At 44.7% G+C, this 27,539-nt stretch overlaps 1 long non-coding RNA gene across 1 annotated transcript in view; it reads left to right on the plus strand.

Annotated features, from left to right (window-relative positions):
• The window catches only part of LOC138672311 (uncharacterized), a 240,228-nt gene that overhangs the window by 160,629 nt on the left and 52,060 nt on the right, over positions 1-27,539 (plus strand). The window contains exon 2 of the long non-coding RNA XR_011319704.1: positions 5,952-6,009. This is a non-coding gene — a long non-coding RNA (uncharacterized lncRNA). The remainder of the gene's footprint in view (positions 1-5,951; positions 6,010-27,539) is intronic.

The following is a 27,539-nucleotide window of genomic DNA, read 5'->3' on the forward strand; positions in this document are numbered from 1 at the left end:
CGGGGTTCTTCATAGGACTACCCTGTTATATTCATACTAAGTGATGATTATACTCATAACCACAGCAGTCGGTTTACTGAAGAAGGTCATAATAACTGACCGAAACGTCTAATATATTGCTGGACTGCCATTCCAAGTAATAAATTTTGATTTTTTCAAGTACCACTTTTCACCAAGTTGAGTGCCAAGTTATTTATTTATTAGACTTTCTGGTGTGGGATACCTCACTTGAGCACCGACACAGTTGTGCCACGATATACTTTACCATTGACTTTCCTCTACGTGAGCACGCTGTCTACTATGTCATCTCTGACATTCTCGTATAATCCAGAAGAAACTAACACCATACTTAATAGAAAATTCAGCTCCCATTTGGTATCATGGGTCTATATTGAGACCTCCTCACTTTTGGTGAGCATCATTCTATTCACTTCTGTGATCTGGACGCTATCTGGTCCCACACACACATATATATTATTCCCGGAAGCCATAGTTATTCCAACTCCTTTTCTGCAGTTATCCATTTCCTGTGGGTTGCATTAGATATTTCTTTGATCGGCCGTTTACTATTAAGAGTACGGGGTTCTTCATAGGACTACCCTGTTATATTCATACTAAGTGATGATTATACTCATAACCACAGCAGTCGGTTTACTGAAGAAGGTCATAATAACTGACCGAAACGTCTAATATATTGCTGGACTGCCATTCCAAGTAATAAATTTTGATTTTTTCAAGTACCACTTTTCACCAAGTTGAGTGCCAAGTTATTTATTTATTAGACTTTCTGGTGTGGGATACCTCACTTGAGCACCGACACAGTTGTGCCACGATATACTTTACCATTGACTTTCCTCTACGTGAGCACGCTGTCTACTATGTCATCTCTGACATTCTCGTATAATCCAGAAGAAACTAACACCATACTTAATAGAAAATTCAGCTCCCATTTGGTATCATGGGTCTATATTGAGACCTCCTCACTTTTGGTGAGCATCATTCTATTCACTTCTGTGATCTGGACGCTATCTGGTCCCACACACACATATATATTATTCCCGGAAGCCATAGTTATTCCAACTCCTTTTCTGCAGTTATCCATTTCCTGTGGGTTGCATTAGATATTTCTTTGATCGGCCGTTTACTATTAAGAGTACGGGGTTCTTCATAGGACTACCCTGTTATATTCATACTAAGTGATGATTATACTCATAACCACAGCAGTCGGTTTACTGAAGAAGGTCATAATAACTGACCGAAACGTCTAATATATTGCTGGACTGCCATTCCAAGTAATAAATTTAGATTTTTTCAAGTACCACTTTTCACCAAGTTGAGTGCCAAGTTATTTGTTTATTAGACTTTCTGGTGTGGGATACCTCACTTGAGCACCGACACAGTTGTGCCACGATATACTTTACCAATGAAAGTATTGGCACCCTTGAAATTGTTCCAGAAAATGAATGATTTCTCCCAGAAAATTATTGCAATTACACATGCAATGTTTTACACGTGTTTATTTTCTTTGTCTCCCATGATCCTGGCTCCCGAGATCTCAACCTGCTCATGCTCTGCCATTTTTCCAAAGTCCACCACTGTTAAAATAATGGGAAGTGTGGGAACTCCGCCAACATTTTGTGAAAGGCCAGGGTCCATCGCAGTCTTGCACCACCGAACACCCCCTCCACCCAGCCAAGGGCCTGCAACATTTCCCCATTCCTGGCACCACAGCTTCTTGCAGGAGTGACTCTGCTTCCCATGATCCCACTCCACCGCAGCAGACCCCCCATAAGCTTTTGTAAAATCAGGCTATAAGACATGTAACGGTGCCCAGGGTGGTAGCCGTAGACAAGTGTCATGTGTCCAACACCCTAGCACATTTCAGACAATTGTGGGTTCTGGCTGGGTGTTAGTGTTTTGAGAGCCTTGTGCCCGTGCAGGCCGCTGGTAGCCAATGGTATTGGCTGGCCAGGACCACGAGTTCCACAGATTAGTAAAGGAGACTTCTGTTCAAACATGGCAACTTTACTGAACTTGATGAGGGTTATGTACAAGGGATAGCAAGTACACAGTCTTAAGATCGTTTCATTCACAGCACAAAGCCTTTGCACATACATCGTCCTTACATTGTAGCTTACTCCAGGGCCGGTATAGCACACTGTTTTGTCCTAATTCATCAAAGTTCAGCTTGTCGCCACAGTACAGTTCAGCAAGTTTCTCTACACTTGCTCAGCAGCTCTGCATCCTATTGCTATGGACGCCCTGGATATACCGCTCAGGGCTCTCACTAGCCCCACAGTCTCAGTCCTCTTTAGGTCCACACCATCGGCATTTATCAATGACAGGGTTTTCCGTGACACGTCATCCTATCCAAGCACCCCTTTAAGATAGAAGTCACTCTGTCTCTTCTGTCATTTCCTAGTCACGCTACCTCATTGTTCCACAGTCTCCTTTGCTGTAGTTCACCCAAACGGCAGCACTGCATACTTGTCACTTCTTCAGACTAACTCTTCTCTGACTAACTTCAAGAAGCAGGTCACTGTCACTGGGCAACATTGAGTTTCAGCTCCCTCCAAAGATTTTCTATTGGGTTCAGGTCTGAAGACTGGCTAGGCCACTCCAGGACCTCCAAATGCTTCTTACAGAGCCAACCTTAGTTGGCTGGCTGTGTGTTTTGGGTCATTGTCATGCTGGAAAACCCAGCCACGTCCCATCTTGAATGATCTTACTGATGGAAGGAGGTTATTGGCCAAAATCTTGCGATACAAGACCTCATTCATTCTCCCATCAATATGGCGCAGTCTTCCCGTCCTCTTTGCAGAAAAGTACCTCCACAGTATGATGTTTCTCCCACCATGCTTCATGATTGGGATGGTGTTCTTGGGGTTGTACGTATCCTTCTTCTTTCTCCAAACACGGCAAGTGGAGTTGATACCAAAAAGCTCTACTTTGGTTGTATCTGACCACATAACCTTCTATGATGACTCCTCTGGATCATCCAGATGGTCATTGGTGAACTTCAAACGGGCCTGGACATGTGCTGGCATGAGCAGGGGAACCTTGCCGGCATGTGTATGATTTATACATATGTGTCTTTTATACAGGTAAGGAGTTCAAACTGATGCAATTAATACAGGTAATGAGTGCAGAGTAGGAGGGCTTCTTAAAGAAAAACTATTTGTGATTTTCTTGTTTTTATTTTTAGATTCTGTCTCTCACAGTTGAAGTGCACCTACAATAAAAATGGCAAAGCTCTCCATTTTTGTAGGTGGAAAACTTGCAAAATCGGCAGTATCATATACCGTATATACTCAAGTATAAGCCGAGATTTTCAGCCCATTTTTTGGGGCAGAAAGTCCCCCTCTTGGCTTATACTCGAGTCATACCCAGGGGTCAGTAGGGGAAGGTGAGCGGGGGCTGTCTAATTATACTCACCTGCTAATGGCATGGTCCCTGCAGGTCCCTGGCTCCCCACACCTTCTTCCTGTACTGAGCGGTCACATGGTACTGCTCATTACAGTAGTGAATATGTGCTCCACCTCCCATAGGGGTGGAGCCGCATATTCATTACTGTAATGAGCGGTAATGGTGACTGCTCAGTACAGGAAGAAGCTGTGGCGCCAGAGAACCAGGGACCGCTCCAGGAGCAGGTGAGTATAACGGGGAGCGCAGCGCTGCGTGATATTCACCTGCTCCTCGTTCCAGGCGTTGCTCCATCTTCAGCGTCTTCTGCAGTGACGCTCAGGTCAGAGGGCGCGATGACATGGTTAGTGCGCTATCTCTGCCTGAACGTCAGTGCAGAAGACGCTGAAGATGGAGCGGCGCCGGAACGAAGTCAGGTGAATATTGAAAGTGCCAGGGGCCTGAGCGACGAGAGGTGAGTATGTGATTTTTTTTTTTTTATCGCAGCAACAGCAAATGGTGCAAGTGTCAGTATGGAGCATCTTATGGGGCCATAATGTTTGTGCAGCACTATATGGGGCAAATATCTTTATGGAGCATCTTATGGGGCCATAATTAACGTTTGTGGAGCATTATATGGGGCAAGTGTCTGTATGGAGCATCTTATGGGGCCATAATCAAGTTTGTGCAGCACTATATGGGGCAAATATCTTTATGGAGCATCTTATGGGGCCATAATCAACATTTGTGCAGCATTATATTGGGCAAATGTGTCTATGGAGCATCTTATGGGGCCATTATTAACCTTTATGCAGGATTATATGGGGCATATTTTAATATGGAGCATCCTATGGGGCCATCATAAACTTTATGGAGCATTATATGGGGCTCCTGATTCAATATGGATATTCAAAAACACTTATCCTACTGATGTCTCAATTAATTTTACTTTTATTGGTATCTATTTTTACTTTTGAAATTTACTGGTAGCTGCTGCATTTCCCACCCTAGGCTTATACTCGAGTCATTAAGTTTTCCCAGTTTTTTTTTGGCAAAATTAGGGGGGTCGGCTTATACTCGGGTCGGCTTATACTCGAGTATATACGGTACTTATTTTCCCCACTGTATATATGCATTTCTGCTTTCCAAATAACCGCCACCCAGGGCCGGCGTCAGCACCCGGCGCACCCGGGCAAATGCCGGGGCCCTGGCAAGACGGGGGGGCCCATTTATGGTAGTACACGTCAGCCGCCAGCGCGCGTCATTCACTACATCCACACGTCGCCCGGCAGCGCCTTGGCTGCAGGGGGCGCAGTCAGCTATGTCTGAGGCCATTTCGCTGGCGCCTGGCGCTGCGCAGCTGCAATAGCAGCAATACTCACCTCTGCCGGCCCTCACCATGGATACAGAAGACACTTCCGGGTCGCTGGGTCATCTATTCTGTTACATCCGGTCGGCGGGCTCGTCATCCTAGAGCAAGGAGAGGACAGAGAGAGAGCCGTTCGGAGTCGGACCGCACCGTTCGCTGGCGCCGCTGAAGCCTTCCCACTCCGGTCCAGCGTCCACCATCCAGGACATGAGGAGAGGACAGGTCCGGCAGCGCCAAGCGGGAGGAGAAGACGAGCAGCAGCTGCAGCCTGCAGTGAGGACGGTGCACCCTCTCCTGCTGTCCACAACGAGGGGGCCGGCGACGCAGTGAGTGTGAGTCAGTGACTCGTCTTCGGTGAGGGGGGTGAGGGTCTGTCCCAACTCCCAACGCTGCACTTTGCAGGGAAAAGGGGGGGGGACCGGGGGAGTGGAATTATATGGGATGCAGCCTGGCTGGCTGCTGCTGAGCCTGGCTGGTCAGTGGGTCAGGTCTGCCCTCAAATTAATAAAGCTCATTCAGGAGCAAGATGGTCAGAAAGCTGCGTGCAGTGCCAGTGATTATGTGGGTGCTGCACTGCCCCCAGGCCGGGTGTAATGTGCTGGACATGGTTTTTGGGGCTCTGGGGCCGCTGTGACGTGATCTCAGGGGGATTCCGGGGCACCCCCCCTTTCTTAACCCTTTGCAGACCCGGCGACTTTATTAGGCTACGTTCACATTTGCGTTGTGCGGTGCTGCGTCGGCGACGCAACGCACAACGCATGCAAAATGCAGCTTTTATGTGTTAAAGGGGGGGGTTGGGGGGGCCCACTGAGACTCGTTCGCCCGGGGCCCTCAAAAACCTGGAGCCGGCCCTGCCGCCACCATTATTAACTTTGGTCAGTCATGCATTGCTCAATGGCATACAGTCTCTCAAGGTTGATTACACGAGATTTCTTCTTGATGCTATGACTAAAGTCTAAACAGAGGCTTTGTTTTTCTTTGCATTCTTCGTAGTCTGATAATAAGATTTTTTTTTTTCATCCCAGCATTCCTTCAGTTTCTGTAACAAGCTTAGATGGGAAAACCACAGATTAACATTCCAACTGTTCTGCTCTCATTGAAAACTGTTTTAACCTAAAAATACATATTTAGTATACCTTAAATGGAAAAATATTAACGATTACTTTCACTTTGTTTAAAGCTTTTCCAGTGAAGCAAATTCAAACAGCGAACATGTGAAAATCCTCAGAAATGAAAAGGTTTAGTATTACTGATACTTCTAAAGTGGTGACATTTTACATTGTGCTTTACACTTCAATGCAATATTCCTATCATTATTATTATTATTTATTGTTATAGCGCCATTTATTCCATGGCGCCTTACATGTACCATGACCAATTACACTAAATACTAACAAAGACCTCCTGGACCCCAATGCAAAACCTGCAACAGCCTTTGCCCACTATTGATTACACTGGTCTCTTATGTGGCAGAGATACTCCCTGAAGCACTAAGGTCTTGCTGCAGCTGTTGCCTCTGCAATGCCCCTGAGTATAAAAGCGATCTTGTAAATTTGGAAAAAATGGAAAAACTGTAATAATGTTCATTTAACCTGTTCCAGATCTCAGAAAAATATTAAATATGGCGGTCCACACTTTACTCTGCACTGACGTTCTAAAATGTCAATGTAGAGTGAGCTGCTTGCACAAGATCATGCACCTGTAGAATCATGTCAAACACACTTGCACTCCCTGAAGAAAAGGCATTGGTGGTTTATTACCATGTCTGCCTTCCTGATCTCTGTATACAAAACGCTGAGAAAAATGCTGTGTGTACAGTATAGTGAACATGTGATTGCTGGGTGTAGGGAAAGAGCAGAGGCTGCTGGGTCATAGAAAATCCAGTCAGCACTGGTATGTAGGCATGAGGCTGATATTCCCCTGTAACAGGGGCTAATGTTAAAGGGAACCTGTCACCCCCCAAAATCAAAGGTGAGCTAAGCCCACCGGCATCAGGGGCTTATCTACAGCATTCTGGAATGCTGTAGATAAGCCCCCGATGTATCCTGAAAGATAAGAAAAAGAGGTTAGATTTTACTCACCCAGGGGCGGTCCGATCCGATGGACATCACGGTCTGGTCCAGCGCCTCCCGTCTTCTTACAATGACGTCCTCTTCTTGTCTTCATGCAGCAGCTCCGGCGCAGGCGTACTTTGTCTGACCTGTTGAGGGCAGAGCAAAGTACTGCAGTGCGCAGGCACCGGGAAAGGTCAGAGAGGTCCAGCGACTGCGCACTGCAATACTTTGCTCTGTCCTCAACTGGGCAGACAAAGTACGCCTGCCCCGGAGTCACGGCGTGAAGACAAGAAGAGGACGTCATCATAAGAAGATGGGAGGTGCTGGACTGGACCGCGATGCCCATTGGACCGGACCGCAGCGGGACCGCCTCTGGGTGAGTATAATCTAACCTCTTTTTCTCATCTTTCAGGATACATCGGGGGCTTATCTACAGCATTACAGAATGCTGTAGATAAGCCCCTGATGCCAGTGGACTTAGCTCACTTTCGATTTTGGGGGTGAAAGGTTCCCTTTAGCTGGCCTGACCCCATTTACAGGGGCGTACAGAAATATAAAGAATGCATTAATATTGTAAAATGCCTCTCAAAAGTCTTTAACGGCCTTATGTTGTATGTGTGTGTGTGAAATAAATAAATAAGACAAAAGTAAAAAGAAATGAAACATCATTAATCCGAATAGCTGTTTATAATCCCACCCCATATAAAAAAAAAAAGGCCAATATATATAAAAAAAAATTCTACAGAAAGTAGAACACAATTTTAAAATGTTTTAGCAGTCCTTTGTGTGTGGTAGTAAAAAAGGAAAAAAATAGACATTTATTTCCTATTTTTCTTCACATTTTACCTCGATATCTTTACACAAACCCTAGTAATAGAAAAATAACATAAAGATTAAGCCCCATGTATCACAAAAAAATAAGCAAAAATGATTTATATATCCAAACTAGAAAATATTTAGAGCCATTAAATTTAGGATCAGGATTGAGGGAAAAGAACTTAGTAATGAACTGGTTAAAGAATAATTTGTAATCGTAATTCCTTTTTTTTTAATTCAAAAAGGGAAATAGAATATCAGGAAACTGTTTGGAGGATGAGCAAATACTGTTTGTAAATATTTAAGTGTAATGTATTATCAGAACGACCTTTTTTTTAGATCAGGTTTATGTTTAGCTTAAATGTCATTTTTGGCAGTTTTTTTTCCAAATTGACTGTAAATTTAGAAATCTTGTCATTGAGATTATTTTAGACTCATACTTCCTGTCCTTTTAAGAACAGTTTTCTGTATATTCCTTATCCTCCAAGTTAGGATTACGATGGCAAGTAGCACAGCTGATCAGTGATAACACAAGATCCATCTTTCATAATAGCCAATGTCATACTTGACTCTACTTACCCTACATTCACAATGACCTTAGCACATGCTCATTAGACACTTCATAGAATCATAGAATGATAGAGTTGGAAGGGACCTCCTGGGTCATCTGGTCCAACCCCCTGCTCAATGCAGGATTCTCTAAATCATCCCAGAAAAAAGATAGGGTTGGAGTCAGTCTTTTGCTGCTAATGTGCATGTGAATTTTCTGAAAGAATAGAAAATAAGAGTCTACAAAAGCCTTGGTGGCCATTGTGAGAATTGAGGGTTTAAAATTTTTATTCTTAAATACAGATCATGATATGGAAAATAAAAACATTGCTAAAAATGTAAACCACAAAACCTGATTTATAGAAAAGGTAATTTTCTAATGACTCATTCCCTTTAGTTAGAGGAGTATGAAAGTCTTCAGTATGAGCGATTTAGGATAGAAAAATGGAGACCCTGTTGGTTCTAGGTCAAGTTTTGAAAAAATAGGCACAAATAATTTCTGTGCACTGGTTTCTGAATTGTAATCCTTTTATAAAATACTAGATGGCAGCCCGATTCTAAAGAATTGGGAGTCTAGAATCCATATATACTTTATTTATTCAAATGTAAGAATAATACAATTAATAAATAATAGTAAGAAAGAACAAAAAATGGCTGCACTCACCAGCTCTTGACAAAAGTTCAAAATTGGTGTGAAAATGTCACTGAACCACTTCACAACTAAATATATATAGTTTTGGTAAATGGTATTATCATTTTTTTGACGAAATTCGGCAGGAGCTTGAAGAGCAACGTCACTGGGCCCGCCTCCACGCAGTAGAAACTTGCTGTGAGGTAAAAATTCAAAAATCACACCAAAATGGCGGGCGGAGTGTGTCACAGTACGGCACGTTTCTGATTGGTCGCTCGCAGCAGGCGGCAACCAATCAGACACTGGACACTGTTGACGTCACTTATCTCCGGACATTATCTCCGGACATTATCTCCAGACATTAGCTCCGGACATTATCTCCGCACATTAGCTCCGGACATTAGCTCCGGACATTAGCTCCGGACATTAGCTCCGGACATTATCTCCGCACATTAGCTCCGGACATTAGCTCCGGACATTAGCTCCGGACAAAGCCACGGAAGTTGGCACAAATTGCAGGAAGTAGTATTCTAGGCAATTAATCTCCGGACATTAGCTCCGGACATTAGCTCCGGACATTAGCTCCGGACAAAGCCACGGAAGTTGGCACAAATTGCAGGAAGTAGTATTCTAGGCAATTATATATTAGACTAGATGGTGGTCCGATCCTAACGCATCTGGTATTCTAGAATATGTATTTAGCTTATTTATGAAGTTTTCAGAATAATGCAATTTATACTCAGGATTCGGGCGCGACCAATTAGCGAAGCGTGGTACAAATTCCGCGCCAATTCGCGGCCGGACTGCGCCTGTCGCTGATTGGTCATGCCCGGCAGCGAACAATCAGTGTAGCCAGGACCTGCTCCAGGTTCTTGAGGGCCCCGGTCGAAAGAGTCTCAGTGGGCTCCCCTCTTTAACACATACCACGATTCATGATGCACAGATACAGCAGAGAAATATAGCACAGCCAAGTAGCATATAATAATAATAATAATAATTTTTATTTATATAGCGCCAACATATTCCGCAGCGCTTTACAAATTATAGAGGGGACTTGTACAGACAATAGACATTACAGCATAACAGAAATACAGTTCAAAACAGATACCAGGAGGAATGAGGGCCCTGCTCGCAAGCTTACAAACTATGAGGAAAGGGGGAGACACGAGAGGTGGATGATAACAATTGCTTTAGTTATTCGGACCGGCCATAGTGTAAGGCTCGGGTGTTCATGTAAAGCTGCATGAACCAGTTAACTGCCTAAGTATGTAGCAGTACAGACACAGAGGGCTATTAACTGCATAAAGTGAATGAGAACATGATGCGAGGAACCTGATTGTTTTTTTTTTTTTATAAATAGGCCACACAGGGATCGTTAGGTTAATGCATTGAGGCGGTAGGCCAGTCTGAACAAATGAGTTTTTAGGGTACGCTTAAAACTGTGGGGATTGGGGATTAATCGTAGTAACCTAGGTAGTGCATTCCAAAGAATCGGCGCAGCACGTGTAAAGTCTTGGAGACGGGAGTGGGAGGTTCTGATTATTGAGGATGCTAACCTGAGGTCATTAGCGGAGCGGAGGGCACGGGTAGGGTGGTAGACTGAGACCAGAGAGGAGATGTAGGGTGGTGCAGAGCCATGGAGTGCTTTGTGGATGAGGGTAGTAGTTTTGTACTGGATTCTGGAGTGGATAGGTAGCCAGTGTAATGACTGGCACAAGGTAGAGGCATCGGTGTAACGGTTGGTGAGGAATATGATCCTGGCAGCAGCATTCAGGACAGATTGGAGCGGGGAAAGTTTGGTAAGAGGGAGGCCGATTAGTAGAGAGTTACAATAGTCCAGACGAGAATGAATAAGTGAAACAGTAAGAGTTTTTGCAGAGTCGAAAGTAAGAAAAGGGCGAATTCTAGAAATGTTTTTGAGATGCAGGTAAGAAGAGCGAGCCAGTGATCGGATGTGGGGTGTGAATGAAAGGTCAGAATCAAGGATGACCCCAAGGCAGCAGGCATGTTGCTTTGGAGTAATGGTGGAACCGCACACGGAGATGGCAATGTCAGGCAAAGGTAGGTTAGTAGAGGGAGAGAACACGAGGAGTTCAGTTTTTGACAGGTTTAGTTTCAGATAGAGGGAGGACATGATGTTAGAGACAGCGGTAAGACAATCACTGGTGTTTTCTAAAAAGGTCGGCGTGACATAATCATATAGCCCACGTAGTATATAGCACAGCCCACATAGTATATAACACAGCCCACGTAGTATATAACACAGCCCACGTAGTATGTAGCACAGCCCACGTAGTATATTGCCCAGCCACGTAGTATATTAGTATATAGCACAGCCCTCGCAGTATATAGCACAGACACGCAGTATATTGCCCAGCCACATAATATATTACACAGTCACGCAATATATTGCACAGCCACGCAATATATTGCACACCCACGTAGTATATAGCACAGAGACGTAGTATATAACACAGCCCATGCAGTATATAACACCGGCCACGTAGTATAGAGCACAGCGATGTAGTATATTGCCCAGCCATGTAATATATACCACAGCCACGTAGTATATAGCACAGAGACGTAGTATATAACACAGCCCACGCAGTATATAACACAGCCCATTCAGTATATAACACAGCCCACGTAGTATATTGCCCAGCCACGTAATATATTGCACAGCCATGTAATATATTGCACAGCCACGTAATATATTGCACAGCCACGTAGTATATAGCACAGCCACGTAGTATATAACACAGCCCATGCAGTATATAACACAGGCCACGTAGTATAGAGCACAGCGATGTAGTATATTGCCCAGCCATGTAATATATACCACAGCCACGTAGTATATAGCACAGAGACGTAGTATATAACACAGCCCACGCAGTATATAACACAGCCCATGCAGTATATAACACAGCCCACGTAGTATATTGCCCAGCCACGTAATATATTGCACAGCCATGTAATATATTGCACAGCCACGTAATATATTGCACAGCCACGTAGTATATAGCACAGCCACGTAGTATATAACACAGCCCATGCAGTATATAACACAGACCACGTAGTATATTGCCCAGCCACGTAATATATACCACAGCCACGTAGTATATAGCACAGAGACATAGTATATAACACAGCCCACGCAAAAAAATAGTTATATACTCACCTTACGCAGCCTTGCAGCGCTGGGGTCCTGGGTTCTAATCCCACCCAGGACAACATCTGCAAAGAGTTTGTATGTTCTCTCCGTGTTTGCGTGGGTTTCCTCCGGGCTCTCCGGTTTCCTCCCACATTCCAAAGACATACTAATAGGGAATCTAGATTGTGAGCCCCTAGCGGGGACAGCTATGATAATGTGTGCAAACTGTAAAGCGCTGCGGAATATGTTAGCGCTATATAAAAAATAAAGATTATTATTATTATTATTACATCGGCCCCCGGATCCAGCCCAGGCATTTACCGATGCTCCTCGTGATGCTCCGATCCCAAGAATTTGTTTATTATTTTTAACATTAGATCTTTTTACTATTGATGCTGCATTGATGCAGCCGCGCCTGGCTGGCCGATCAGCGAAGCATGGTTCAAATCTGGTGCCAATTCGCGGCCGGATTGCGCCTGTCACTGTTTGGTCGCGACCGGCCGGGCACGACCAATGACCGAAGTGGTGTTTAAAAACCGTGCCAATATCGCTGATTGGTCGTGCTTGGCCGGGCACGACCAATGACCAAAGTGGTGTTTAAATCCCGTGCCAATATCGCTGATTGGTCGTGCCTGGTCGGCCATGACCAATCAGCAAAGCGTGGTTTAAATCCTGCGTCAATTCGCGGCTGGACTGCGTCTGTCGCTGATTAGATGCAGGATGTCGAGGGTTCGGGGAGCTGGATGTCGGGGGTTCGGGGTGCAGGATATAGTACAGCCATGTAGTATATAGCACTGCCATGTAGTATGTAGTATATAGCAGAGCCACGTAGTATATAGCACAGCCGCGTAGTATATAGCACAGCCACGTAGTATATAGCAGCTTGTAGCATATAGCACAGCCACATAGTATATAGCACAGCCACATAGTATATAGCAGCCATATAGTATATAGCAGTCACGTAGTATATAGCAGCCACGTAGTATATAGCAGCGACATAGTATATAGCAGCCACGTAGTATATAGCAGCCACATAGTATATAGCAGCCACGTATTATATAGCAGCCACATAGTATATAGCACAGACCACATAGTATATAGCACAGCCCACACAGTATATAACACAGCCACGTAGTATATAACACAGACAGCCACGTAGTATATAGCATAGCCACGCAGTATATAGCACAGCCACATAGTATATAGCAGCCACATAGTATGTAGCATGTTGTGAATTCCGTTCTTGGTTGTAAGTAGTATTTTTGTGAGTTCTGCTCTTGGGCTCCTCCTGTGGTCTTTAGTGGTATGACTGCTTCTTGGATTTAGCTTCTCAGCTGTTTCCTTTGATTGTCTTTTGGGCTCGGCTATATTAGTCTGGCCTTAGCCCTCATTCAATGCCAGTTGTCAATTGTCTCTGCCTGGAGTCATTGCTCTTTGGATTGTCCTGACACTCTGACCAAGTTCTGCAAAGCTAAGTCTTTCCATGTCCTTTGCAGTTCACTTATTGTGGACTTGTTGTTTTGTACTGTCTTGTTTTTTGCTCATTTGTCCAGTTTATCAGTATGGATCTATTTAGCTAAACTGGAAGTTCTGGGCAGCAGAGTTTGCCCTCCACACCTTTAGTTAGGTGTGGAGATTTTTGCATTTCTCTGCGGTGGACTTTTTCTAGTTTTTTCTACTGACCGCACAGAGCTCTTTTCTGTACTTTCCTTTTTAGCTAGAAGTGGCCTCCTGTGCTCAATCTTGTTTCATACTACGTATGTCATTTCCTTCTCCTCTCACAGTCATTACATGTGGGGGGCTGTCTTTCCTTTGGGGATTTTCTCTGAGGCAAGATAGTTTTCCTGCTTCTATCTTTAGGGGTAATTAGCTCTTAGGCTGTGACGAGTTGCCTAGGGAGCGTTAGGAGCAATCCACGGCTGCTTCTAGTTGTGTGTTGAGCTTAGGGTCTGCGGTCAGTATAGATACCACCTGCTCAGAGCTAGTCTCATGTCGCTCCATAATCACCAGACCATAACAGTACAACTGGCCAAAATTGAACTGAATGCCTCTCAAAAGAAGGAAAAGAAAAGGAGTTCTGAGCCATTTTTTTCCTTTGGTTTGTTTTGTCTTTTTTCTCCTCTTGATCTCTGGGTGATTCTGGATTTGGATGCAGGCATGGATGTTCAAGGGTTATTTTCTCGTGTGGATCAGCTTGCTGCAAGAGTACAGAATATCCAGGATTTTGTTGTTCAGACTCCGGCCTTAGAGCCTAAAATTCCTACTCTGGATTTGTTTTACGGGGATAGATCTAAGTTTCTGAACTTTAAAAATAATTGCAAATAGTTTTTTGCTCTGAAACCCCGTTCCTCTGGTGATCCCATTCAGCAAGTAAAGATTGTTATTTCTCTGCTACGTGGCGATCCTCAGGACTGGGCATTCTCTCTTGAGTCAGGGAATCCGGCATTGCTTAATGTAGATGCATTTTTTCAATCGCTCGGATTATTGTATGACGAACCTAACTCTGTAGAGCATGCTGAGAAAACACTGTTGGCCCTGTGTCAGGGTCAGGAAGCAGCAGAGTTATACTGCCAGAAATTTAGAAAATGGTCTGTGCTCACTGGATGGAATGAGCACGCTCTGGCAGCCATTTTCAGGAAGGGTCTTTCTGAAGCCCTTAAAGATGTTATGGTGGGGTTTCCCACGCCTATTGGTTTGAGCAAATCTATGTCTCTAGCCATTCAGATTGATCGTCGCCTGCGTGAACGCAGGGTGGTGCACCATATGGCAGTGTCCTCTGAGCAGAGTCCTGAGTCCATGCACTTGACTAGAGCGGAACAGAGGGGATACAGACGTCAGAATGGGTTGTGTTTTTACTGTGGTGATTCAGCTCATGCTATTTCTGACTGCCCTAAGCATATTAAGAGGGTCGCCAGATCTGTTACCATTAGTGCTGTGCACCCTAAATTTCTCCTGTCTGTGACCATGATTTGCTCATTGTCATCTTTTTCTGTCATGGCATTTGTGGATTCGGGCGCTGCTCTGAACTTAATGGACTTAGAATTCGCTAGGCGCTGTGGTTTTTCTTTGCAGCCTTTGCAGAGTCCCATACCCTTGAGGGGTATTGATGCTACACCATTGGCCAAGAATAAACCTCAGTATTGGGCTCAGCTGACTATGTGCATGACTCCTGCACATCAGGAAGATTGCCGTTTTCTGGTGTTGCATAATTTACATGATGATGTTGTACTGGGTTTTCCATGGTTACAAGTACACAATCCAGTGCTGGATTTGAAATCAATGTCTGTGACTAGTTGGGGTTGTCAAGGGGTACATAGTGACGTTCCTCTGATGTCTATTTCCTCTTCCCCATCTTCTGATGTTCCTGAATTTTTGGCGGATTTCCAGGATGTATTCGATGAGCCCAAGTCCAGTTCCCTTCCTCCACATAGGGACTGTGATTGTGCTATTGACTTGATTCCTGGTTGTAAATTCCCTAAGGGCCGACTTTTCAATCTGTCTGTACCAGAGCATGCCGCCATGCGGAGCTATGTTAAGGAGTCTTTAGAGAAGGGGCATATTCGGCCGTCTTCGTCACCATTGGGAGCGGGATTCTTTTTTGTTGCTAAGAAGGATGGCTCCTTAAGACCCTGTATTGATTATCGCCTTCTTAATAAGATCACGGTCAAATTCCAATATCCTTTACCTTTGCTCTCTGATTTATTTGCTAGGATTAAGGGGGCTAGTTGGTTTACCAAGATTGGCCTTCGAGGGGCATATAATCTTGTTCGTATTAGAAAGGGTGACGAATGGAAAACTGCATTCAATACGCCCGAAGGCCATTTTGAATACCTGGTGATGCCTTTCGGGCTTTCTAATGCTCCTTCTGTGTTTCAGTCCTTTATGCATGATATTTTCCGCAATTATCTTGACAAATTCTTGATTGTGTATTTGGATGATATTTTGATTTTTTCTAATGATTGGGAGTCTCATGTGAAGCAGGTCAGGATGGTGTTCCAGATCCTTCGTGATAATGCTCTATTTGTGAAGGGGTCTAAGTGCCTATTTGGAGTTCAGAAGGTTTCTTTTTTGGGGTTTATTTTTTCCCCTTCGTCTATAGAAATGGATCCTGTTAAGGTCCAAGCCATTCATGACTGGATTCAACCCACATCTGTGAAGAGTCTTCAAAAATTTTTGGGCTTTGCTTATTTTTATCGCCGTTTCATTGCTAACTTCTCTAGTGTGGTTAAACCCCTGAACGATTTGACTAAGAAAGGCGCTGATTTGACTAACTGGTCCTCTGAGGCTGTTGAGGCTTTTCAGGAACTTAAACGCCGATTTACTTCTGCCCCTGTCTTGCGTCAGCCGGATGTTTCTCTTCCTTTTCAGGTTGAGGTTGACGCTTCTGAGATTGGGGCAGGGGCCGTTTTGTCACAGAGGAATTCTGATGGTTCCTTGATGAAGCCATGTGCCTTCTTTTCTCGGAAATTTTCGCCTGCGGAACGCAATTAAGATGTCGGCAATCGGGAGTTGTTGGCTATGAAGTGGGCATTTGAGGAGTGGCGTCATTGGCTTGAGGGAGCCAAGCACCACATTGTGGTCTTGACCGATCATAAGAATCTGATTTACCTTGAGTCGGCCAAGCGGCTGAACCCTAGACAGGCTCGGTGGTCCCTGTTTTTCTCCCGTTTTGATTTTGTGGTTTCGTATCTTCCGGGATCTAAGAATATTAAGGCGGATGCTCTCTCTAGGAGTTTTTTGCCTGATTCCCCTGGTGTCCTTGAGCCGGTTGGCATTCTTAGGGAAGGGGTGATTTTATCTGCCATCTCCCCTGATTTACGGCAGGCGCTTCAGGAGTTTCAGGCTGATAAGCCTGACCGCTGTCCTGTGGGGAAGCTGTTTGTTCCTGATAGATGGACAAGTAGGGTAATTTCTGAGGTCCATTGTTCTGTGTTGGCTGGTCATCCTGGAATTTTTGGTACCAGAGATTTGGTTGCTAGGTCCTTTTGGTGGCCTTCCTTGTCGCGGGATGTGCGTGCTTTTGTGCAATCCTGTGGGACCTGTGCCCGGGCTAAGCCTTGCTGTTCCCGTGCTAGTGGGTTGCTTTCACCTTTGCCCATTCCGGAGAGGCCTTGGATGCATATTTCCATGGATTTTATTTCAGATCTTCCGGTGTCCCAGAGGATGTCTGTTATCTGGGTGGTTTGTGACCGGTTCTCTAAAATGGTTCATTTGGTACCTTTGCCTAAATTGCCTTCCTCCTCTGATTTGGTTCCATTGTTTTTTCAACATGTGGTTCGTTTGCATGGCATTCCGGAGAATATTGTCTCTGATAGAGGTTCCCAGTTTGTTTCCAGGTTTTGGCGCGCCTTTTGTGCTAGGATGGGTATTGATTTGTCTTTTTCTTCGGCGATCCATCCTCAGACAAATGGCCAAACTGAGCGAGCTAATCAAACCTTGGAAACCTATTTGAGATGCTGATCAGGATGATTGGGTGACTTTTTTGCCGTTGGCCGAGTTTGCCCTTAATAATCGGGCCAGTTCGGCTACTTTGGTTTCGCCTTTCTTTTGTAATTTTGGTTTCCATCCTCGTTTTTCTTCAAGGCAGGTTGAGCCTTCTGATTGTCCTGGTGTGGATTCTGTGGTGGACAGGTTGCAGCGGATTTGGACTCATGTGGTGGACAATTTGACGTTGTCCCAGGAAAGGGCTCAGCGTTTTGCTAACCGCCGTCGGTGTGTTGGTCCTCGGCTTCGTGTGGGGGATTTGGTCTGGTTATCTTCTCGTCATGTTCCTATGAAGGTTTCTTCCCCTAAGTTCAAGCCTCGGTTTATTGGTCCTTATAAGATTTCTGAGATTATCAATCCTGTGTCTTTTCGTTTGGCCCTTCCAGCTTCTTTTTCCATCCACAATGTTTTCCATAGATCTTTTTTGCGGAGATATGTGAAGCCCGTTGTTCCATCTGTTGATCCTCCTGCCCCGGTGTTGGTTGGGGGGGAGTTGGAATATGTGGTTGAGAAAATTTTGCATTCTCGTTTTTCAAGGCGGAAGCTTCAGTATCTTGTCAAGTGGAAGGGTTATGGCCAGGAGGATAATTCTTGGGTTGTTGCCTCCGATGTTCATGCCACCGAGTTGGTTTGTGCTTTTCATTTGGCTCGTCCTGATCGGCCTGGGGGCTCTGGTGAGGGTTCGGTGACCCCTCCTCAAGGGGGGGGGGGTACTGTTGTGAATTCCGTTCTTGGTTGTAAGTAGTATTTTTGTGAGTTCTGCTCTTGGGCTCCTCCTGTGGTCTTTAGTGGTATGACTGCTTCTTGGATTTAGCTTCTCAGCTGTTTCCTTTGATTGTCTTTTGGGCTCGGCTATATTAGTCTGGCCTTAGCCCTCATTCAATGCCAGTTGTCAATTGTCTCTGCCTGGAGTCATTGCTCTTTGGATTGTCCTGACACTCTGACCAAGTTCTGCAAAGCTAAGTCTTTCCATGTCCTTTGCAGTTCACTTATTGTGGACTTGTTGTTTTGTACTGTCTTGTTTTTTGCTCATTTGTCCAGTTTATCAGTATGGATCTATTTAGCTAAACTGGAAGTTCTGGGCAGCAGAGTTTGCCCTCCACACCTTTAGTTAGGTGTGGAGATTTTTGCATTTCTCTGCGGTGGACTTTTTCTAGTTTTTTCTACTGACCGCACAGAGCTCTTTTCTGTACTTTCCTTTTTAGCTAGAAGTGGCCTCCTGTGCTCAATCTTGTTTCATACTACGTATGTCATTTCCTTCTCCTCTCACAGTCATTACATGTGGGGGGCTGTCTTTCCTTTGGGGATTTTCTCTGAGGCAAGATAGTTTTCCTGCTTCTATCTTTAGGGGTAGCTAGCTCTTAGGCTGTGACGAGTTGCCTAGGGAGCGTTGGGAGCAATCCACGGCTGCTTCTAGTTGTGTGTTGAGCTTAGGGTCTGCGGTCAGTATAGATACCACCTGCTCAGAGCTAGTCTCATGTCGCTCCATAATCACCAGACCATAACAGTAGCAGCCACATAGTATATAGCAGCCACATAGTATATAGCACACCCAAGTAGTATACAGCAGCCACATAGTATATAGCACAGCCACGTAGTATATTGTCATGATCCCAATGGCAGGGGATCACAAAAGGACAAGCACAAAAAACAAAACAAGCTCTAGGGTGATGGAAACTGAGCTGACCGCGATCCTGAACCTCAACACACAACTAGCTGTAGCCGGGGAACGTGCCTACGATGATTCTAGACGTCTCGCGCCAGCCGAAGAACTAACTTTCCCTATTAGAAGAAACACAGACCTCTCTTGCCTCCAGAGAAACACCCCACAGAAATAGCAGCCCCCCACATGTAATGACGGTGAAATGAGAGGAAAGCACATACGTAGTTATGAAAACAGATTCAGCAAAATGAGGCCCGCTAAAGCTAGATAGCAGAGGATACAAAAGTGAACTGCGCGGTCAGCGAAAAACCCTACAAAAAACCATCCTGAAATTACTTGAACTCATGTTCCAACTCATGGAACATGAGGAGTAATATCAGCCCACTAGAGCAACCAGCAAAAAGGAATCACATATCTGCAAGCTGGACTAAGACAAAAATTAAGCAAAACGTGGAACAGGAAAATCAAAAACTTAGCTTGTCCTGAAGAATACAGAAGCGGGAAGCAGAGGTAACAAGACACATTGATTACATTGATAGCCGGCGAGGAAATGACAAGAAAGCCAGGTTAAATAGGAAACTTCCATATCCTGATAGAACAGGTGGACACCAGAGACCGCAGAGAACACAAGTCACCCAGTACCATCTGTAACCACCAGAGGGAGCCCAAAAACAGAATCCACAACAGTATATAGCACAGCCACGTAGTATATAGCACAGCCACATAGTATATAACACAGCCCACGTAGTATATAGCACAGCCAATGTAGTATATAGCACAGCCCATGCAGTTTATAACACAGCCACGTAGTATATAGCAGCCACATAGTATATAGCAGCCACGTAGTATATAGCAGCCACATAGTATATAGCAGCCACGTAGTATATAGCAGCCACATAGTATATAGCACAACCACGTAGTATATAGCAAAACCACGTAGTATATGGCACAGCCCATGTATTATATAGCACAGCCATGTAGTATATAGCATAGCCATATAGTATATAGCACAGCCACGTAGTATATTGCACAGCCATGTAGTATATAGCACAGCCACATAGTATATAGGACAGCCACATAGTATGTAGCTGCCACATAGTATATAGCACAGCCACGTGGTATATAGCAACCACGTAGTATATACAGCCACGTAGTATATAACACAGCCCACACAGTAAATAACACAGCCCACACAGTATATAACACTGCCCACGTAGTATATATCAGTCACACAGTATATAACATAGCCCACATAGTATACAGCAGTGTGGGCACCATATCTCTGTTAAAAAAAAGAATTAAAATAAAAAATAGTTATATACTCACCCTCCGGCATCCACCAATGCATGCAAGCGGCGAGGCTGCCACCAGCTTCTGTTCCCAGTGATGCATTGCGAAGTTACCCAGATGACTTAGTGGTCTTGCGAGACCGCTAAGTCATCTGGGTAATTTCACAATGCATCTCTGGGAGCGGAAGCTGGCTGCAGCCTCGCCACTCACGCGCATCGGTGGACGCCAGAGGGTGAGAATAGCACCTTTTTTTATTTTTTTAAATTATTTTTAACATTATATCTTTTTACTATTGATGCTGCATGGGCAGCATCAATAGTAAAAGGTTCGTCACACAGTCTTAATAGCAGCAGCTGCATTATGCCGCGGTGTAACGAAGTCGGTTTAACGGACTGCTCAAATGCTATGTAAGCGGCGAACGCTGATAGGGGGGAGTATGGAGGGGCACTGACTGGGGGGGAGTATGGAGGGGGCACTGACTGCAGGGGAGTAGGGAGTGGCCATTTCGCGGCCGGACAGTGCCCATCGCTGATTGGTCGCAGCCGCTTGCCGCGACCAATCAGCGACTTGGGATTTCCGTGACAGACAGACAGACAGACAAACAAACGAAAGTGCCTCTTAGACGATTATATATATAGATGGCAACAAATACTCTATTCTTGAATCTTAAAACTTAAGAGAAAATGGAGTGTAAGGTAAAATGGGATATATTTATTAATGAACAAGTATCATAAAAATCACTACAAACATGTAAATGTATGTGTGAAGGACAAAGAAATGAGCACCAGCCTGAGAGGAGCACAAGCACAGTATGTCAAGTAGTGACACCGTCTTCCTGGTCACCGGACGCACATCGGACACACGCCGATCTCTCTGCTATTATAGCCTATTCTGCCGTTCCCATATAGAGCAGGTTTTGCTCATGATCTCTATGAGGCAGTAATTATCCCCTACAGACTTCCTTGAAAAAGGCATAAATTTGCCGAAACGTCGGAAACTATGACGTCTGTTGTTTATCGGCTGTGCTAAAATAAATCTACTTTTTGAAAATTGAAGCTAGAGTGGACCTTATTGAGTGCCGAAGGTTATTTTTCCGTTTAGATTTATATTTGTTCCTTCTGAGCACCTCCTTAAGAATTGAGTGCGCCATTTCTGACCTTAATATTAAGTAGTGACATGTGTGTAGAAACTGTGCTGAGGCAAGAGAGACCCACCATCCACCTATGCATTAAATGTGCATCCCCTTGACAAAGCAGCATCACAAACACAAAACGCGCGTCGGGGTCTTGTCTTCCGGTACCTTGGGGACAGCCTTTTTGTACTACATCTGCATTAAGATTTTATTTCCCCCCTCCCTCACTTTACATTGATGCTATTTTGGCTGTATTCTGCTATTTAATGCATGGGAGGGTTGGTGGGTCTCTCTTGCCTAACCTGTTTTCACACACGTCACTTGACATAGTGTGCTTGCGTTGCCCTCAGGTTGGTGCCTGTTGTGAATTCTGCTTTTGGGCTCCCTCCGGTGGTTGTAGGTGGTAATACAGTTGTCCCTGGATTGCAGTCCTGGTCAGGTGTATCTGCTGATTGCAGTTCTGACTGGGGTATTTAAGTGTGCAGGATTCATTAGTCCTTGCCAGTTGTCCATGATTGTCTGGAGGTGTTGGACCTTTGTCTGGTTCCTCCTGCCTTGCTGCCAAATCAGCAAAGATAAGTGTCTGGTTTTGTTTCTGTGGCACACATGCTGTGTGCTTGATAATTCAGTGCTATTCATTTGTTTTTTCTTGTCCAGCTTAGATTGTGTCAGTATTTTCTCAGTCTTGTTGGATTCTCAGGAGTTGCAGATATACGTTCCACGTCTTTAGTTAGATGGTGGAATTTTTTGTATTATCTGCTGTGGATATTTTTGGAAGGGTTTTAATACTGACCGCTTAGTATTCTGTCCTATCCTTTTCTATTTAGCTAGAGTGGCCTCTTTTGCTAAATCCTGTTTTCTGCCTGCGTGTGTCTTTCCTCTCCAACTCACAGTCAATATTTGTGGGGGGCTGCCTATCCTTTGGGGTTCTGCTCTGAGGCAAGGTAGAATTCCTATTTCCATCTATAGGGGTATTTAGTCCTCCGGCTGTGTCGAGGTGTCTAGGGTTTGTTAGGCACACCCCACGGCTACTTCTAGTTGCGGTGTTAGTTCAGGATTTGCGGTTAGTACAGTTTCCACCTACTCCAGAGAAAGTTTCATGCGGCTCCAAGGTCACCGGATCATAACAGGTGCCCATTTTTTTGTCCTTCACACATCCATTTACATGTTTGTCTTGATTTTTATGATACTTGTTCATTAATAAATATTTACCATTTTACCTTACACTCCGTTTTCTCTTGTGTTTTGAGTATGCCTCGGAGCTGGCTCTTGTTTGTATGAGTGGGTATTTTCAGATGTAGACTCATTTCTGCATTTAATATGCGACTGGGTTTTTTTTGTCTCTCTATTCTTGAATCCTGTTGGGATAACATCAGTTTCAAGCTCAAGTTAGTATTGCTTTTGCTTTAAAGGCCACCCAAAGAATGGTCAGGTCACCTCTTTTAGCAACTTCACGGCTTCCGAAGCCTGAACTGATTAAAAAAAGCTAAAAAAACTGACCATGTGCACAGCAAGTAGTTTTTATATTGCAATGAATATGTTCATTCTTGAACAGTTTTAAGCTCTTTTTTAGGCAGGTTTTGAAGCAGACCCACCTGAAAAAGATCTCATGTCACATACCATTATTGGGAATAATGCAGGTTTCAAAAGTACCTATTCTTTTCTTTACAAAATGAGCTTACATAAGCTGCCATTTCTGCGTTAAACTAGTGACTGGGTAAAATAACAAAAGAAGCAATCCAAAACCAAACAAGGAAGCAAGAGCCAACATAAAATGCAAAAAACTTTATTCACAAATAATTCAAAAATAATTTCAAAAATAGGGAACCTTGAAACAGGCTGATAGAAAGGGTTACATGACCTGGTAGTGCAGTGGGGATCTGCACTGCACTACCAGGTTATATAACCCTTTCTATCAACTTATGCACTTGGAGCGCCCCCAAACACAGGGCCACGCGTTTCGGTACCGGGCCTCTCTGGTTCGGTTCTGAGGCTGTCACGGTGGCTAGACCCGGTCCGCGACCCTGCTAAGAGGTGTCCAATGAAAGTAGTGGAACAGTCTGTCAGGAGTTCGTGACGCCACCTGTGGTGTTCGGTCAGGGTGACCGACGCTGCTGTGGGGTCCGCTGGGGTGATGGAATGGCAGCTGGATGGTATACCTTCCCACAGGTGAAGTATGTCCCCAGGGCTTCCCAGTAAGGTAGATGGTAATGGTGTGAGGTGCAGTCAATAACGAGGACACAAGGTTGCAGTCTCTTTACCTCTTTACTGAAGGCTTCAATATCCTCAGTCCAGAGCACATTCAACCGGGCTATCAGAGATCGGCCGGTCCGATGGGCACATCCAGAGTTTCCCTTCCAGATGGAAATCGTTGCCTACCAATAGCGCCTGTGTGTTGTAGTCCTACCCTGCTGAGCATTCGGAATAGTCCTCACAACTGCTGCTCTCGTTCGTTCGTTCTCTACAGCTTTCTTTCTCTCTCTCGTTCTTTGGTTCCAGATGTTGCTAGTTTCTAACGTCCCCCAGATATGTTATGGCTAGGACGCCAGTTACTCCTACGGTGATCTGGCCACCGACTACACGCCTCAGTAAGATGTTGCCTTCCTCTATCGGCACGACTCTTACTGGCTCTCCTTTGTGCTGATCTCGTTTACACTGTTCTACAATATTCTTCCCTTCGTGTCTCTCTCCTGGATACCGCCGCAGGGTGTGCAGGCGCGGTTCCGTTACGTTCTGTTCGCTAGGCACCTGCCAGGTTTCCACACCTGACAGGGACCCCCCTGTGCCTTCTCCCTGCAACACCCCCTGCCACGGGATGTTGCCTGGTTCCAACCCAGTCAACTTCTGACTAACTTCCTCCCCAGCCCCTAGTTTTACCAGTGTGAGGAGTGGCCCAATAAATAAAGCCTTTTTCTCCCCCTAGTGGCCGGAGTGTGAAGTGTAATGTGTTCTGGTGATACCTGGTCAGGAGAACTCCTTAGTGCCATCAGACGTACCGCTGCTCCCCTTAGCGGCAGAGCGCTATACTGCAACGACCAGGTCTCTGGGGCGCTGCACTCTTTACTTACCTCTGCTGCTATTTTGCTGCTAATGCATTGTATCTACATTGCTCAAAAAAATAAAAGGAACACTTAAACAGCAGAATATGACTCCAAGTAAATCAAACTTCTGTGAAATCAAACTGCCCACTTAGGAAGCAACACTGTTTGACAATCAATTTCACATGCTGTTGTGCAAATGGAATAGACAACAGATGGAAATTATTGGCAATTATCAAGGCACCCTCAATATAGGAGTGGTTCCGCAGGTGAGGACCACAGACCACATCTCAGTACCAATGCTTTCTGGGTGATGCTTTGGTCACTTTTGAATGTTGGTTGTGCTTTCACATTCGTGGTATCGTGAGACGGACTCTACAACCCACACAAGTGGCTCAGGTAGTGCAGCTCATCCAGGATGGCACATCAATGCAAGCTGTGGCAAGAAGGTTTGCTGTGTCTGTCAGCTTAGTGTCCAGAGGCTGGAGGCGCTACCAGGAGACAGGCCAGTACACCAGGAGACGTGGAGGGGGCCTTAGGAGGGCAACAACCCAGCAACAGGACTGCTACCTCAGCTTTTGCATGGAGGAACAGGAAGAGCACTGCCAGAGCCCTGCAAAATGACCTCCAGCAGGCCACAAATGTGCATGTGTCTGCACAAACGGTTAGAAACCGACTCCATGAGGATTGTCTGAGTGCCCTACGTCCATAGATGGGAGTTCTGCTCACAACCCAACACTGTGCAGGACGCTTGGCATTTGCCACAGAACACCATGATTGGCAAATTCGTCACTGGTGCCCTGTGCTCTTCACAGATGAAAGCAGGTTCACACTGACCACATGTGACAGATGAGACAGAGTCTGGAGATGCCGTGGAGAGCGATCTGCCTGCAAAATCTTTCAGCATGACTGGTTTGGCAGTGGGTCAGTAATGGTGTGGGATGGCATTTCTTTGGAGGGCTGCACAGCCCTCCATGTGCTTGCCAGAGGTAGCCTGACTGCCATTAGGTACCGAGATGAGATCCTCAGACCCCTTGTGAGACCATATGCTGGTGCGGTTGGCCTTGGGTTCCTCCTAATGCAGGACAATGCCAGACCTCATGTGGCTGGAGTGTGTCAGCAGTTCCTGCAAGATGAAGGCATTGAAGCTATGGACTGGCCCGCTCATTCCCCAGACCTGAATCCGATTGAACACATCTGGGACATCATGTCTCGCACCATCCACCAACGTCACGTTGCACCACAGACTGTCCAGGAGTTGGTGGATGCTTTAATCCAGGTCTGGGAGGAGATCCCTCAGTAAAAAATCTGCCGCCTCATCAGGAGCATGCCCAGGCATTGTAGGGAGGTCATGCAGGCATGTGGAGGCTACACACACTACGAGGCATCATTTCCTTGTCTTGAGGCATTTCCACTGAAGTTAGATAAGCCTGTAACATCATTTCCCACTTTTGATTTTGAGCATCATTCCATCTCCAGAGCTCCGTGGGATATTAGTCGTGATTTACGTTGATAATTTTTAGGTTTTATTGTTCTCAACACATTCCACTATGTAATGAATAAAGATTTACAACTAGAATATTTCATTCAGTGATATCTAGGATGTGGGATTTTAATGTTCCCTTTATTTTCTTGAGCAGTGTATTTTGCTGATATACTGGTGCGCCAAACCCTTTCTGCTATATTTATGTTGGCTATTTGTCAATTGAACTTTATATATATAGGCATTTTAATATTTGCAATGGTCTATAGCCTGTTTAGGTACACTTATTTAAGCATTATGCACCTTATACAACATATGTACTTGCATAATTATTTTTATGCTTAGCAGTGTGTATTAGACAGAATTAGGATAAACCTTGATTTGATTGTTAACTAACTTTTGAACGAAACTACATCCTTTGATCTTTAGGATGCAAATTGCACCTGAACAGATAGTGAACTGATTTTGGATGTGACTTCATACTATGATTTTTTTGGATGCAGTGTACACCTATAAATCTCTTTGTTACACACTGTTTCAAGGTTCCCTATTTTTGGATTGACTTCCTCTGTTCCTTTTTGAGAAGTGTTGATTTTTAGGAACTGACACATTTTTCTGGTAGGCAGTCTTTTTGTATTTGTTTCTCCATTTTTATATCTTTTTATTTTAGAATTATTTGTGAATAAAGTTTTTTGCATTTTATGTTGGCTCATGCTTCCTTGTATGGTTTGGGATTGATAGATTTGGGAAGTCCCACAAACTTAGCCATTTGTGTAGGTTTACTTAACAAAAGAACCAGTCACCTGACTACATGTGGATGGCAATGGGGCTTTCCAGTTTATAATATATTTTTTTAAGTTTATTCATCGTGCATTAAAAAAATAAATAAAAAGTTGCCTAACTTTCTTTTAGACTTTTAGGTTTCTCACCTTTTTTAAGGATTTCACTGTCAGTGCGGTATCCGAACACTTTAACGAAGGCTAAGTGCACACTGTGCATTTTGTCAATAGTATATGTTGGGAGATTTTCACGGTGTACATGGTATCTTTTCTATACACCTCCACTCTCCTAATGGAGGCCAAAAGTGAGTACTTTTGTCCTTGGTCTGGCAGGTTTGTGGAGCGCCCGCTAGGACCTTGGGGTACTCGGAACCAGGCTGGGGGAGGAAATGATGGAGGTGGTGAAATGGGCAATGATGGGCGTGACGGAGAAGGCAATGATGGAGGTGGTGAAGAGAGCAATGATGGGGTGGGGTAGAGGACAATAATATGTGTGTGGACAATTTGAGTGGGGATAGGGGGATTTATTATGTGTGGGGAGAATTTGGGGATAGGAAATTTATTATGTGTGGGGTGAGATTTGGAGTGGGGATGGGGGATTTAATGTGTGGGGGAGATTTGAAGACACAAAATGAAGAGCAAAAGGGGAGATGGGGCATGAGGAAACAGTACAGGGGAATGAGGGCATGTACGAGGAA

Source organism: Ranitomeya imitator, chromosome 3 (assembly GCF_032444005.1).
Source record: "Ranitomeya imitator isolate aRanImi1 chromosome 3, aRanImi1.pri, whole genome shotgun sequence".
Classification (NCBI taxonomy): Eukaryota; Metazoa; Chordata; class Amphibia; order Anura; family Dendrobatidae; genus Ranitomeya; species Ranitomeya imitator.